Genomic DNA, 14,386 nt, shown 5'->3' with positions numbered 1-14,386 from the left:
TTTGTATTGTTCCATCAGTCTCTGAAAAACATTTTTTTAGTTTATTTTCTCTTTGTTGTTCTGACTATATAAGTTCCATCCTTCTTTTCTCAAGTTCACTTATTCTATTCTATGTCATCTCCAAGCTACTGAAGGTTCCATCAGTGAGCTTTTATTTCTGATATTGTATTTTTCAGTTCTGTAATCTCCATTTTATTTTTTTTATTTTTTTTTTTTAAAATATATTTTATTGATTTTTTACAGAGAGGAAGAGAGAGGGATAGAGAGTTAGAAACATCGATGAGAGAGAAACATCGATCAGCTGCCTCTTGCACACCCCCTACTGGGGATGTGCCCGCAGCCAAGGTACATGCCCTTGACCGGAATCGAACCTGGGACCCTTGAGTCCGCAGGCCGATGCTCTATCCACTGAGCCAAACCGGTTTTGGCTCCATTTTATTTTTAATAACATTTCTTTGCTGAGATTTTCTATCTTCTCATTTGTTTCACTTTTACTGATTTCTGATCTTTATCATTTCCTTCCTTCTAAGTGGTTTGGGTTATTTTTTCTTCCCTTTTTCCTAAGTTTTTTAGATGTGAGCTTAGATAATCGATATGAGGTTTTCTTCTTTTCTAATATATGCCTTTAGTGCTATTCACTTCTCTCTCAGCATTGCTTTAGCTGCATCCCATAGATTTTTATATGTTGTATTTTCATTTTCATTTAGTCCCCTATATTTCTTGATTTCACTCAAGATTTCCTCTTGGCCCATTGTTTACTTAGAAGTATGCTGTTTAGTCTCCATGTATTTTGAAAATTTTCTGTTATTGTTCTGTAATTGATTTCTAGTTTGATTCCATTATATCAGAGAACAGACTTTGTATATTTAGGTCATCTAGTTTTTCATATGATTATTGATATATTAGGATATATATCTATTATTTTTTTCTGTTTTCATATATGTTTTTATTTTCTGTTTCATATTCCTGCCTTCCTGTGTGTTAAACGTTTTACTACATAATGCTATTTTGATTTATATTTAGTTGGTTTGAGTATATATCTTTATATTGATTTTTTAATGGTTGTGCTAGGTTTTACATTATACATACATAACTTATTATAGTATACCCATTTTACCCATTTGAGTGAAGTGTAGTAACCTTATCCCCCTTTAAATCTCTTTGCCTTCCATTGTTTATAATTCTCTTAACTATTTCTTTTATGTAGACCAAGAACTACATCATACAAAGTTTTAATTTTTCTTTCAACTATCAAATCTAATTTTTAAATATCAAGAGAAGAAAGTCTATTGTACTGACCTATATCGTAATTTTGCCATTGTTCTTTCTTCCTTGTTTATGTTCCAAGTTTCCTTCTTTACTCATTTCCTTTCTATTTTAACAACTTCCATTAACCATTCTTTTCAGATGGGTCTGCTGGCAATAATTTCTCTTTAGTTTCCTTTCATTTGGGAATGTATTGATTTTCCCTTTATTCCTACAGGATATTTTCACTGGATATAGAATTCTGGGTTGACAGATCTTTCTCTTCAACACTTAAACATTATTATGCCTCTTCCTTTTAGAAACTATGGTTTCTAATAAGAAATCCATTGTTTTTCAGTTTGTTTTTCTTTTAGAGGTGAGGTGCCATTTTTCTCTGCCTGCATTCAAGATGTTTTCTTTGACTTTAGTTTCTAGAAGTTTGATTATGATATATCTTGGTATGTAATTCTTTGGGTTTATCTTTTGACAAATTGGGACATGTCCAGTCATTATTTTTTTGAATACTTTTAAATCTCCACCCTCTTTCTCATCTCCTTGTGGTACTCCAGTGGCAAGAATGTTACTTTCATTTCATTCCATCTATAGTTTATGCTCTGTTTATTTATTTGTTTGTTTCAGTCTACTTTTCTTCTTGTTGAGACTAGGTAATTTGTATTGTTCTATCTTCAAGTTTACTGATCCTTTCCCCTGACCTTTTTCATTCTCTTAAGCCTGTTCATGAGATTTTTACTGTTTTTTTTTTTTTGTTGTTGTTGTTGTTATAAAATTTTAATTGGGTTTTTATTTTTTTTATTTGTTTGCTGACGTTTTCTACATAGTTTTGTCTTCCCATTTTTCTTTCATTTAAAGCATGCTTGTAATTGTTCATTGAAGCATTTTTTATAATGTCTACATTAAAATCATTGTCAGATAATTCCAATATCCTTGATATCTTGGTGGTAGTATTTGTTGATTTTTTTTTCCCATTCAAGTTAGGATTTCCTTGTTCTGTTTTGTAAGTGATTTTCAATTGTGTCCTGAACCTTTTGGATATTGTGGATCTTATTTCAATCTTCTGTTTTAGCAGGTTTCCCTGGACACTGTGAGAAGGGGGAGGCCTATACCGTTTAATTACTGTCTGGTGGAGGTGGAAGTCCAATTCCCTAGTCATTCTTCATTGCCACTCCACTGTGGAGGATCACCTCATTGTTGGGTGGGTGTGGAATTCCAGGCTCCCCACGAGGCCTCTGCTCACCCCACTCCAGCAGTAGGGGAAAGGATGCCTCATTACCACTTGGAAGGGATAGAAGTCTAGGTTTCTCATGTGTTTGTGTGTTCTTACTGTAGGAGATTATTGGCACCTGGAAGGATTGAAAGTCCAGGCTCCCTACTAGGCATTCTCTGGTATCATCCCAGGGGAAGAGTGGTCGAGTGTTGTGTGCATATGGTGGTAGGAGATGGTGCCTGGAGTTTTTCCTATCGTGTGAGGCTGAAACAGGGCAGTTACTCTCTCAAAGTTTTCTGTATTACTGGGCTTTCACTTTCTTGCTTCTTTGGCTAGAGAAAGCAGACTTTTCTTAGGGCTTTTGTTGTTGTTGTTGTTGTTTGTTTGTTTGTTTCCATCTATTGGTGTTCCCAGATGGTATGCTTGTCCAGCACTCAATTTGGACACATGAGGCGAAAAGAAAACACAAGGAATTTGGAACCATGTTACTTTTGGGGTATCAAAGTCCCTATATGGTCTATCATTTTCTCTCTACTTTTCAGAGTCCCACTGTTTCTTTATTATACAGTGTTCAGGGTTTTCAGTTGTACTTAGCAGTGGGAGTAAGAAGTGCATCTTTTCCATGCTATCCAGAACTGGAAGCCCTGTAAATGTCCTTTTAAATTTCTATTTTTGTATATATTTTTATACCAGCTGCATATCAATATAACTATATATTAAATTATAAATAAATATACAAACATATATGGAAGTAGGTACTCTTTTTTCACTAATTGGGTGCATAGCCAAATGCAGAGTGCAGAATACTGTGTAATCAATGCAATGTTGATTCATTTCTTGACATGGCTCTTCTAACTTGTGTGATTTGGAGCATTCCTTTTTGTTTTTTTTTCCACCTCTAAAATGAAGCAATTGGGTAAGATGTCTCTAATACCATTTCTACCTCTAAAACTCTACAAATAATGCCAGTTAGTACCCTTTCTAAAAGATACAAACTATCACATGAAAATTATTTCCCTTATTTAAATTTTATTTAAAGTATTTTTTAAATCCTGAAAATATTTATTTTCTCAAGGATAAACTTCCATCCAATTTGTATTATAATAATTAATCAAGATTGGTCATATACATATAATTGTTACACAAAACAGCAAAATTGATTTGAATTTAAAAGTTTACCATTCATTCTAATTTTCTTTGAATTGTTAAGTTCAAGGTTGCAACACCTTATTCAATAACTTAGGATTTTCCCTTGACATCTTTCAGTAATGTGCACCCTTCAACACTTTCCTGATGAAATTTAAAAGGTCAAAAATCAGAAAGAGATGCTATTGTACTCTGTGCCTAGAGGTCCAAGAAAAAAAAATACATAAACTATATTTATTCTACCCTAACACATTATATATTACTATCTTAGTTTGTTAGGGCTGCCAGAAGCAAATGCCATAGACGGGATAGTTTAAGCAACAGAAATTTATTTTCTCACAGCTCTGGCGGCTGGGAGTCCAAGGTCAAGGTGCCAGCAGGGTTGGTTTCTCTTAAGGCCTCTCGCCTTGGCTTGCAGATGGCTGTCCTCTTGCTGCCTCTTCACATCATTGTTCTTCTTGGCATATATGCCCCTGTGTCTCTTTATGTGTCTTGATCTCCTCTTCTTAAGAGGGCAACAATAAGATTGGATTAGGGCCTCTTTTTTTTTTTTTTTTTTTTTGTAGTAATTCTCACCAGAGAATATTTTTCCATTGATTTTTAGAGAAAGTGGAAGGGAGGGAGGAGAAGGGAAGAGAGAAATAGAGAAAAAGAGAGAGAGGTGAGAGACACATCGATTGGCTGGGGATCGAACCTGTCCTCGAGGCACATGCTCTTGATGACAGGGACTCTGTGACCCTTAGGTTTGCAGGCGATGCTTCAACCACTGAGCCAAACCGACCAGGGCAAGAGCTTCATTTTTTAATTTAAAGGCCCTATCTCCAAATACAATCACATTCTGAGGTAATGGAGGTTAGGGCTTCAACATGTGAATTTTTTTTAAAAATATATTTTTATTGATTTCAGAGAGGAAAGGAGGAGAGAGAGAAAGAAACATCAATGATGAGAGAGAATTATTGATCAGCTGCCTCCTGCATGCCCCCCCACTGGGAATCGAGCCTGCAACCCAGGCATGTGCTCTTGACGTGAATGGAACTTGGGACCCTTCAGTCTGCAGGCTGACACTCTATCTACTAGACTAGTGGTTGGCAAACTCATTAGTCAACAGAGCCAAATATCAACAGTACAACAATTGAAATTTCTTTTGAGAGCCAAATTTTTTAAACTTAAACTTCTTCTAACACCACTTCTTCAAAATAGACTCGCCCAGGCCGTGGTATTTTGTGGAAGAGCCACACTCAAGGGGCCAAAGAGCCGCATGTGGCTTGCGAGCCGCAGTTTGCCGACCATGGCACTATGCCAAACAAGCCAGGGCAACATGTGAATTTTGCAGCAGACATAATTTATCAGGTAACAGCCACATTCACCATTCTGCCATTAAAAAGGAAGTTCTATAACTTCAGATTCTGGAATTAAGCTCAGAAGGGCTATTTTATAATGATCATAGCTTTAGTTTGGAGTGGTGTGTGTGTGTGTGATATTTGTTCAAATAGGCTGCCAAAATGCTCCACAGATATACATTTTAACAGTAAAAACATGGGCCAGTTAGAGATATTATAATGCCATAATTTGGGGATAAATCAAGCACATTTTATAGCTCAAGTAGAATCATATTACTTAATTATTTTTTAAATAAAAACTAGATTATTCCATCATTGTATCATTACTCAACAATTTATGACATTGTAAGTTTAGAAACCAGGATTGGTTTGTTAAAATATAAAATTTTCTTATAACACAATTTTACTAGGCTCTAAAAAGCAAATTTTAACATCTTTTATTCCATCTGTTTTTAAGCTATGTGCTTATAATTTTTAAAGTACTATACTTTAGCATTAAGAAAATTAGATTGGTATTTATATTTTGAGCCAGTTAACAGAAAGTATGGCTGGAAAATAGCAAAGTAAATACTTTTCAATTTCACTTATCAGTGATATTTCATGAAGTTAATTAATTTCTTTCATAATAATATAGTTATATATGTATACATACATGTACATAGATTCTACCACTTAGTTTCCAAATATAGCATAAATCACTGTGTGATTTCTGACAGAAGAACTGATATTCTGAGGTGTCAAATTGATTTGAATATTCAATTTATAAACTACAAAATGTCTTGCTAATTTTTAAAAAAATGTGTGTGTGTGTGTGTGTGTGTGTGTTTAAGATTTTATGTCAGCTTAATGTGTTTCACCATGATAAATTCTTGGAATATTTTTTTGCATCTTTAAATGAATGATTCTATATCAAAAGCCTCTGGATATAATCCTTATTAGCAGTCTTGTTCCCACAAATTATTAGTCTTATTTATACTGTCCTGCAACTGAGTTTCTAAGTATTTATTCCAACTTATAAATATATTTTCTGCCCAAGTAATAGTTCTATTATTCACATAAAATATATGCTAGCAAAAACAGGCATAAAGTAAATGTTCAAGCATAGAGAGTAAAAAACCATATTCTGGAATACTCTGGAGCCATCCCAAATAATATTTCCAAAGAGTATTTAATGACTTTGGAAAAAACGTGTTGGTATAATAAGTTTTAAAATAATATTTAAATATATTTTTTATATTATTCCACACACACTCACAAAAAAATAAAATAAGTTAGTATTAACTCTGAGTTAAGAGATTATAGTTGATTTTTATTTTGATTTAGATTTTCCCCCCAAATTTTCTAAAATGACATGTATTACTTTTACAATCTGAAAAAGAACAATAAATGTTACTCTAAAAAGACCTGTAGCTGAGATAGTTGATTTTTAGGGAAGGTAGGCCATTAGATTATGCCATGCGTTTTTTTGGAGGCATTTTAAGCTCAAGCCGTTCACTCATTCCGTAAAAAATTTGGAACTATTGCCAAGAATTAGCACCTATTCCATGTCAGATATAATAATTGGTTTTTAAGACACTTGAGGGGAGTTTGTGGAAATGATTACAAAAAGGCTCCCACAGGTATAGGATGCAAGTGAAATCAATAGTATGTGATAGGTGCTAGAGTAATAGCCTAAGAAAGTGCCATCAGCATAGCTCAGCACAGAGCTGACTATGTGGATCTGAGTCAGAATAGATCACAAGAATAGGATTTATTTGAACTTCATTAACTGAACCCCTCGAGGAAATGTCTAATTTAGAGTTGGTTTCCGTGACTTGAGCTTTAGAACAAGGTGAATATAAAAGACTATTATCCTGAAAAAAAGTTAGCAAATTTTTAATCTTCAAACTGTAGGTGGACAGTTTGCATTGGAAAGCATGTTAATGAGCATTTGTTACGTTCTGGTTCTAAGGGATAAAAAGGTGAATAAAATAAGAGCCTTGCCCTTAGGAAGCTCAGACTCTAAATCAAATGTTTTGCTGTCTTGTGTAATATGGATACCTGTGATAATTTCATCCAAAATTTTTGCTTAAAATCAGACAATCAAAATTAGAAAAAACACTGTTATCTTTCCCTTGTTTTGGCTTTGAGGAATTTTTTATTACAGCATAAATCATGGATATTACAGCATAAATCATGGATATTAGTAGATATTTGCACTACTTATTTATTTTGATTTAAAAATTCTACTTATTAAAATGGCTTTATTGTTTTTTTGAAAAGGACATGCAACAAATCATAAATTAAAGCTACATAAATGCATTTATCATTTAATTATGAATTATTTAATTTCTATATAAAAACAAAGAAAATATGTTTAGTAAGGGAAATAAAAGTTAAAATGAATATTTCTCATTAGTGACTTAAATAGCTTTATTTTTCCAAAGCAATTAACATATATTTCAATAACTAAATTCTTTTTAATGTTCAACTTGCAAGGTTAGATGTAGAGGAGCATATAATAAATAAAGTAAAGAGGACAAAGATGTGCTGGGCAGTGATAGGAATGCTGTTTGTTGCATGGACAAACTAACAAGCTTTCAAATCCCATTGTCTACACTTGTTGACTTGGACATTCAACCAGACCAGCAAGGGGCAAAGGTTAAAGTACTCTAGAATGTCTTCTTTCATCTTTCAGAGTAAGTACATAATTTTTATCTTGAATACATTCTGAAACAAGTCTTGAATTTAAGGTTTTTTTCCCCCCTCTTTTCAATTTAAGAGGACTTCATTTTTCTAGGTGATCTGGATGACTAACTGGTTGAACAAAACACAATATATTAATAAAAAGTAGGTAAATTATATAAGTAAAAGAAATTATATATTTAAAATAAATATAAAATTAATGTTTAATTCAAGAAGTAAATATTCTACTTAAAGCGGTATGAAGCAAAGATTTTTAGTTTGAATGCATGTGGTCAAATGTGTAAATAGTTCAATTTAAAAATAATAAAGTATGGGAAAGAAGGTTTACGGGGGTTGCAACATTACAATTTTTTTTAGGATTGCATATTTGAGGATACGAATTAACTTAAAAATGCAGCATGATAACTAGATAAAATATGGTTTTAATTCCATATAAATGACCTCATTTTAATTATTCAGCCTTTTACCCTAGTGGAATATGGGTTTTAAGTAATAAATGAATTTTAGAAATAATGCCATTTAAAATTTTTCTAAGCCAAGGAAAGCAAATTATTTTTTCTTAAACTGTTAAAACTATTTTTCCTGGTTATGTCATGAAGAAATAAATCTGCCAGATTCTTTCCCTTAAAAAGTTCATTTTCCAAATCAAGTATCAGAAACCACACAAGAAATTTCAGCTTAAAAATATTTTTTTTTCCAGGAAGGGACCCAAAAAGTAACTTTGGATTAATTGTATCTTCTTTATTCTTTCTTACTAATTTTTCAAAATTTAGTCAGTGCTTTATAAAATATACTGAATAAAATAATGCAAAGTCTGACAAAATAACATGTACTAAAGAGAATAAATTAGGTTATTGAACATTATCAATTTATGGGAGGTATTTGATATTCATAGTTGAATTTGAATGCTGGATTTACTAAAAGCCGATGTCCACATATAGAGTTGGCGACTCTAAGCAATAGCCTTCTGAGTATAAAGAAGTCCAAGAAAAAAGTGTTTCATTCTGTTTTCTACAAGGGACCCAACCAAATTTTATGATACCTTGGAGCCAGCGGATATTAGAACAGCAGAGTCAAAGTTGTTACTGTCCAGGAAGGAATGATGTTTAGGGAATCAAGTCTAACAAAAAGAACATGGTATACTTAGAAATGTAAATGTAGATATTTTTCATGTGTGCAAAAAGTAAAACTTCAACATTTTGGACAAAACATTTAAAATTTATTCATGACTAAAAATTATGCCCAGCTGGTGTGGCTCAGTGGTTGAGCATTGACTTATGAACCAGGACTTCACAGTTTGATTCCTGGTCAGGGTCAGGGCATATGACTGGGTTGTGGGCTCAATCCCCAGTATGGGGCTTGCAGGAGGCAGCCAATCAATGGATTCTCTCTCATCATTGATGTTTCTATCTCTCTCTCCCTCTCTGAAATCAATTAAAAATATATAAAAAATTAGAAAAATATGGGTTAAAGAATACTTTTTAAAACTTCTAGCTAAACACTGGAAGCTGGATCTCTTTCTTCTGGCCCACTGATGAATATGAAAGCAAATAAACATATCCTCCAATAACTGAGACAATTGAAATTTTAGAAAAAAAATCTAGAAATCAATAGATATACTCAGATTGACTTAAGTTCTTAAAAACAAAATAATAGTAAGAGTAATAATGAAAAATAAAAACTATAGATGGATATTTTTCTGAAATCAGAATAGGAAATACATTTCCTAGCAATTTGAAGGTACAAAAAAGATATTTCTAAAGAAGCTTGAAAGCTATAACCCCATAAAACATTAATAAGATAAATGATAAAAGGTACTTGCCTTTTATATTTAACAAAAGAGTAACATTCTTTATATATAATAGTCTCTTATTTATTAACTTAGAGGCCCACCGCGAGAACTCGGGGGAGACCCAGAACCAGTGCACCTTGGGACCCAGCGTCAAGTCCCCGCCCACTCACACAGGCCTTGCTGTGCATGCAGCCCTCCCACCTTGAAGGCAGTTGTGGAGGGAGATAAGAATAGTTTCCTGCCCTCACCTTTCCTTCTCAGGAGCACTTAAATTGACCTTGGTTGGAAGATGACAATTGAACAGAGCAACACTTACTTGTTCCCGTGAAGAAATCATGTGATGTTCAGCAGGTGCCCTTTGGCATTTGGTTGTTACGGCGTGATGGTGTCATGGCCACGGGGTTTTTATAATAGAGATAAGTAGAAAAGGAATATTCAATATATAAACATTTAAGTAACTTCAAATATAATATTCAAAAAAGAAGACACACTAGTAGTGATCATAAGCACATTAAAATGTTTAACCTTGAATAAGTAAAAATTAAAATGAAAAATTCAATTATTGACTAAAAATTAATTATTCGGGAGGAATGTGTTTAAAAACTTAGTATTCATATATAGCTAGTACATCTAGTTTTTAGTTTAAAATAACCTTTATTTTTATTTACTATGGCTTGTATACTTAGGTCTACTTTTGTTCATTCTCTTTGCAGATCTGTACTTATCTAGAACTTAAAGTGTAGTCTGAATTTATTCCTCACCTGGATAATTTGTGATTTCTTATTTCAAAGCCAGTCTTTGAGGGTCTCTTGTTTGGGGGGGGCTCTGACTCTAGGATTATACCTGTGTTGCCTTTAAATTTTTGAAATCTGCTTTATTAAAGAATAAATTTTCCTTTTTGAAAATTAACTTCTAAAGTTCACTTCTTTTCTCCTTTATTTTCCATGAAATTATCAGCAAGATATGGCAACATTTGGTCACATGTTCAAGTTTTAGCAGGAGACTTTGGCTGATTTCTGTATGGTTGATGTCTCCAATAGGACCTTATTTTTCTGTTGCACCAGTTTGGTGAGATTATCCTTATTTAACCTAGTTTTACAGACTATGGTTTATGAACACTCTGAAGCAAACAAACAATATAAAATGTTTATCATATGCCCAAATCATCTATCATCCATCCATCCATCCATTATTTTTACTGTCATGCTTACAACTTCCAGTGCTCAATCATATAAAAAAGGAGTACATCCAGGGACCAATCATACTTCCTCCTTTAAATTTCTGATTTCCACATTGGTATATAATTTCTCTGGTCCTCAGTTTGTCAGGCTGTAAAATGATCCTTGCAGTCATAGATTGCATATGTTTTCTATTCACTTTTTTCTTTGCTGTTCATTTCATCTGGACAAAGCATATAGTGCTTCTATGCTGACTCCCATTCAAATGAAGCTATTCTGAATCTTCTTTCTGATTATTAATTGTGAATTACTGGACACTCCCAATATTATGCATCTGTTATGCATTCATGCTTTTATTCAAAGTATCTGTTTTTAATTTTCTGAGCAATTTTCTTTACCTTCAACTTTAACCTAAATTCTTTTACATTTGTCATATAGTACACCATTCACAAAGTGTGTTCCATGGAACATTAGCTATGTGATAGTTTAAGAAAGGCTATATGACAAAAAACTACAACAACAAAATGAGTGGGGTTTTGAGGTAAAAAATGTCTGGAAAGTAGTGAGTTAAATGAAAAAAAAAAAACTTTTGTAAAGAACTTCTCAATTTCTATAAATGCTAATTTATAAGCCATACAAGAAAAATAAAGTTTAGGAAGTTATTTCCAAAATTATTTCAACATCCAACCCTCTTTTGAAGAACATCCAATGAGGCTATCATTCATCTTTTTAAATTGCTCTAAGTACTTCCACATACTTCTGTATACCCAAATACATTTGCAGAGTCTTAATTAGGGAATTGAACATTGAACCTTCTTTCTAAGGTGGTATTCCCAGCCACTGCTAGAAGTCCATTATTTTAGTAATGTTAGCCATTATTCAAAAAATGAAATAGAATTTCATGAATATCCTATATAATAAAAGCCTAATATGCAAATCAACCAAACAGTGGAATGACTGGCAGAATGACCGGTCGCTATGATGCGCACTGACCACCAGGGGGCAGATGCTCAACGCAGGAGCTGCCTCCAGCCCACAGGCCCCAGGCCAGCCAAGATGGGTGCCAGCAGGAGCCCCCTGATCACCCTGCCAGTCCCCCCAAAGAGGGAGGCGACTGGCAGCAGTGGCGGGGGGGGGGGGTGGGGATGGTGAGTAGGTGGCACCAGGCCAGCCAAGGTGAGTGCCAGCGGGGCCCCCAATCGCCCCACAGATTGGCCCTGATCGCCAGCCAGGCCTAGGGACCCTACCCATGCATGAATTTCATGCACTGGGACTCTAGTAATTTATAAGCAGCTATTCGCTTTCTAAACCCTCTTTTTTTCTTTTCCTAAGTTCAAATATCCAGAGGATTAAAACCACTGATTTCTCTCAAATCCTTCAAGTTTTCTAGGTATAAAGTCAAAGTCACCAGAGATACATACCAGGTTTCTTTCAGGTATTATCTATTGCTCATTCTCTTGTGATTCAGCAAAGTGGATAATGGTTTGCAAACTGTCAAATCTCATATGTCTACTATAGAAATGACAATAACAAACACCAGGGGAATGTTCTGCTTGTTCTGGGGAGCTCCATTAGTTTCGAGATTTTTTTTTTCCCTTCTGGTTTCTCTTTTATTCACTCTTTTGCATTTGGTAACTTATCAGCTTCTTAAAAATAATTTTAATTCTTCAGGGCTTCTTTAGCGTTCTCTCCCCTACCCCTGCTTCTTTCTTAACTATTTCTAATATTCTACAAGAATGTTTCATACTATTAAAAAATCAGAATATAAGAAGCAGTTATTTACACAGTTTATTTCTTCCTAGAGCATGTAAGTTCCTGTCTCATATAACTAATGAATGCCTTAAGCCCCCTCTTTCTAGATATATCATCTAATCGCACTTTAAAATATCTGCACACTGATAATTTCCATCCAAATATATTCCTGGTCCTCCTCCCTGTACTAAATTTTGGGTTCTCAAGTTCTGGTGGTTATTTCTAGGTTGAACAGCTCGTGGCATCTGAAACTCAACACGGTCAAAGCAGAAATCTTTTTCTTCCCTATCTTCTCTGCCTCGGTCATCTGCTTGGACTCATTTATCTTATACACAGTGGTGAGAGAATTGTCTTATAAAAATGTTCATAAAATCCTATAGGTCTCTGGTTTAAAATCTTCTAATGAATTGGCAGTGCACTAAGAATAGAATAAAAAATTTACCATGGCTTTCAAGACCCTCTGTCATCTGCTTCTACCAACTCTCTGACTTCATCTCAGGCATTTGCCTTGCTTTTCCTGTGCCTTGAAAATGGCAAGTACTTCTTGTGTTAGGCTCTTTGCACCAGCTGTTCCCAACACGTAGCGTGTTAATTCCCCCAGATCCTACTCAGGCTGGCTCCCTTCTATCATCAGGTTTGGCTCAAATGTAAACTCAGTGAAAACCTTCTCTCATCTCTAAATTTCTTTCTCCACCCTCTTCCCCACAAGTCACTCCTGTTACTATTGCATTATTTTTATTCATTGTAATTATGATTGCCAGAAATAATCTTATGTATTGTTTTCCTTTTTAATGTTATGGCAGAAAACGTGTCCATCTTCACAGCTGCATACCTGGTGCCAGTATAGTGCCTGCAGAAAAGGCCTTAATACATCATAGTGATATCTACAAACATGAAAGTCTTCAGCTCTCCTGCACCTTAAGCCAAACTAGCTTTGTAAGTATCTTGCACATTGGCCAGCAGAATTTTTTTCTTTTTCTTTCTGGAAGTAGGAAACTGGACATACTGATTTTATTCCAATTTTGAAAAAAAAAAAACCCCACAAACACATTTTCTGTCATTAAAAAAACCTCCTAGAGAATCAGAAGAGCATTGCATCATGAATATTTCCACCATTCTCCTAGCTTAGTTGAAACTGGCACATTAGAACGAAATTATTTTGTTATATTTTGTTTGTTTGTTTATATCTTGATCTCAGGTCCTGACCCAGAACAAGGCATTGCAAGGTAGTTTTCAGAAGTAAGTAAGCGGGGAAAACACCACACACACATGTAGACCTTCTCACATCAAATACAGGCAGACTAAATTCAAATCCCTTCTACAGCAGCGAATAACACAATGTTGTTGGAAACATTCAAGGCTCCAATACTGACCCTGGGAATGAACTCTAAGGGAAAACTGCCTTGCAGTGCCTTGTTCTGGGCCAGGACCTGAGGTCAAGATATAAACAAACAAACAAACAAAATAAAATGTAACATATATCATGGCTTTCTTGGGGATGCCCGTGTGTGCTAGAGAAATAGGCAGCATGACTGGCTACCAATGTGCTTAGTCCACTTCAAAATGAAAAATGAAAAATGCCTGGAGGGTGACAGGCAGCAGACCCTGTGGTGGAGCATTGCACCTCGCAGGTCCTTCTGAGGTGGGGCCCTCACGGTCATGAAGCCTGCCCTAGTGGGGAGATGATTGGAATTCATCTGCAAGGCCTGGGAAACACCCCCTTCTTCCCCACCCCCTCCAAAGCAACAGCGAGTAGGAACATCTTTCTTCCAAAGTAGAGCGAGGGTGCCCAGCCTGGGCGGGGGCGCTGGGCGGAGCTGGAAGCACCACTCCTACAAAGCGCACTCCAGAGGGATAGGAGAGGGAAGAAAACAGAGTTTCTGAGGGTCCAGGGCTAGAAGCTCCAGACACAGAAGATAAGGTAAAGGGAAAGAGGCCGCATTAGACTTTCCTCCTGCCTTTATGGAGACAACGCCCCCCCCAAAACAAACAAACAAACAAAACAAAAACAAAAAACCCTAGA

This window comes from Eptesicus fuscus, chromosome 5 (assembly GCF_027574615.1).
Source record: "Eptesicus fuscus isolate TK198812 chromosome 5, DD_ASM_mEF_20220401, whole genome shotgun sequence".
Classification (NCBI taxonomy): domain Eukaryota; kingdom Metazoa; phylum Chordata; class Mammalia; order Chiroptera; family Vespertilionidae; genus Eptesicus; species Eptesicus fuscus.
This window is presented reverse-complemented; position numbering follows the sequence as displayed.